General features: G+C 46.6%; 1 protein-coding gene across 1 annotated transcript in view; it reads left to right on the plus strand.

The window, feature by feature from the left end:
• Nucleotides 1-2,267, plus strand: part of LOC101641701 (lysosomal alpha-mannosidase-like) — a 29,758-nt gene that overhangs the window by 12,220 nt on the left and 15,271 nt on the right. The gene's annotated exons all lie outside the window — the stretch shown is intronic.

A 2,267-nucleotide genomic window follows, 5' to 3' on the forward strand; every position in this document is an offset into this window, starting at 1 on the left:
TTCTTCCATGTGGGCTTTGTTGCTTCTCAGCTAGATGGCCGCTTGTTTACCTTCAAGCCTTTAAGACCCCAGGCGCTATCTCTTTTGATAGCGGGTACCATCAGTTTTCTTCACCACATTTGCGTATGCACCCACTTTGTCTTCAGTGATCATGTCGGGAAGGTGAGCATCATGGAATGCCAGTTTAATAGAACAAAATGTTCTTGCATTGTTAGTACCTGAGTGGAGGCCCAATAATGTCTGCCTCTTAGTCCATGTACAGGTTTCCCATAATGAAATGTTCTGGAATTTGCATTCTTCTCAGTGTTGTACACAGTTTATTATGATCCACGCAGTTGAATGCGCTGCATCTTCAGTGCAACACAAGTAAACATGTTTCTACTATTCTCTACTTTCCATCAAGATCCATGCCCCACCATCGATGATGTCATCGTGCCATGTCCTCTTCTAAATCAAGCTTGAATATCTGGCAGCTCTCTGTTGAGGTACTGCTCCAACTGTTGCTGAATTACTTTCAGCAAAATTTTACTTTCATATGATGTTGATTATATTGTCAAATAACTTCCATGTCTGTTGGGCTACCTTTCTTTGGAATGGGCACAAATGGGAATGCCCTCTTGGTGGTTAGTTAGCGTAATACTTTGTGTCAACTTGGCTACACCTTTGAGAAGGTATGGGTGGAGCCCATCCTCTCAGTCAGGACATCTCCTTGGGGGTGATGCCTACTTTACAAGTGATGGCGTGGATAACTGGCCTCTTTCTTCTCCCTCTTTCTTCCTGCTTGTCTTGGCTGCAACAATGGGCTCAAACACAGGAACCATTGTGAGGATGGTGCGGACCGGGCAGTGTTTTGTTCTGTTGTGCACAAGGTCACCATGAGTCAGAACTGACTCAATGTCACCTAACGAACAACCACCTGGGCAACATATCAACTGATCCAGGAAGCATCAAAAGAAGATGCAAATACTACAGAGTCACGAGACCAGAGAGAATGACTTAACAGTCAACCACTTCGAGGAAGCCAAGGATCAAGAACTAGGGACACCCATGGAAGAAGTTAAAGCTGAACGGAAAGCATTAGTCAAGGCTCCAAGAATGGAGGGAATAACCACTGTAATGCTTCCAGTAGCTGACGAAGCTTGGAGATCCACGATGGCCATGTCGGCTGAGCCACTCCTATTCCCTCTCCCAAGAAAACCTTTGGAATTGGAGGCAAACTTTCAGCGGCCTGAGTGCCACATCTCCCACGAGAAACACAACCCCCTGCTAATAGCATTGCAGTGTCTCAGAGAGAGGGATTAACACAAAGAACCCAGAAAGAAACGGAGGGGGAAGCCATGGATTCTGTGCTGTCTGGCAGGAGGCCTGAGGTCCCAGCTGCTCTCTTTGAACCATAATGGAGGACTGATGGCCCCGTCCCTCTCTGTCACTACTAATGAGCATTGCTCTCCCAACATAATTGGAGAGAGGTTGAGTTAGAACTTGGGCTGGAGGATTCACAGGCATCTGAGCCCTGGGGCTGAGAGTATCCTAACCTGTTCAGTTCACACCAGTCAGAGAGGGGAGATTTATGTTTGTTTTGCACGAGCTTTTAGCATCTGGAACTCTTGGGGATTTGGATTGTGGCAGAACATCTCTGGAACACCAGGATGACTGACTGACCCTGTGCAGGTGCAGAATCAGGAGGACATGTATTAGGGGAGACAATCAGTTCAGCAGTGAGTAAATGTGTCTCCTTGGGCAAGTCCAGGACTCAACATGCTAACGCCTGCCTATCCAGAGGTCCATGCCCAAATAGTAATTGGGCCCAACACTTACACACAGGCCCTGCAGGAGACAGCGCTGGGAAATGTTGTTGTAAATAGTCACTTCTCTTCAAACCTGTCACAATGGTCTGGTCAATCATTGCCAGGCCTTCCCTGGCAATTTTGGAACCAGACTCAAAACCAAGATTTTGACAGAGACAATGTTTGTTTTCTGCCTGTGGCTCCAGCTGAGGGTAGACTGGTACCGAACTGCCTGGCTAACCTTGGCTCTCTGGATTCCACAACAGGGGTTTGGGGACTGTTTTGTATTATAAAAAAGGAACAAACAATGACACTGTGTCTCAGAAATAGCAGTCGGTCTCTGTTAACTTGCAGAAACGAGATAAAGCATCTCAATTGTGGTAGTTACATAATCTGTTGTCAATTTGAGACTTAAGAGTGAAGGGGTGGAGTTTATCCTGTCAATCAGGTCGCAGCTTGATGACCTCATTTGGAGGCACC

Source organism: Echinops telfairi, unplaced genomic scaffold (assembly GCF_000313985.2).
Source record: "Echinops telfairi isolate 266 unplaced genomic scaffold, ASM31398v2 ScPeMD7_36;HRSCAF=134, whole genome shotgun sequence".
NCBI classification, from domain to species: domain Eukaryota; kingdom Metazoa; phylum Chordata; class Mammalia; order Afrosoricida; family Tenrecidae; genus Echinops; species Echinops telfairi.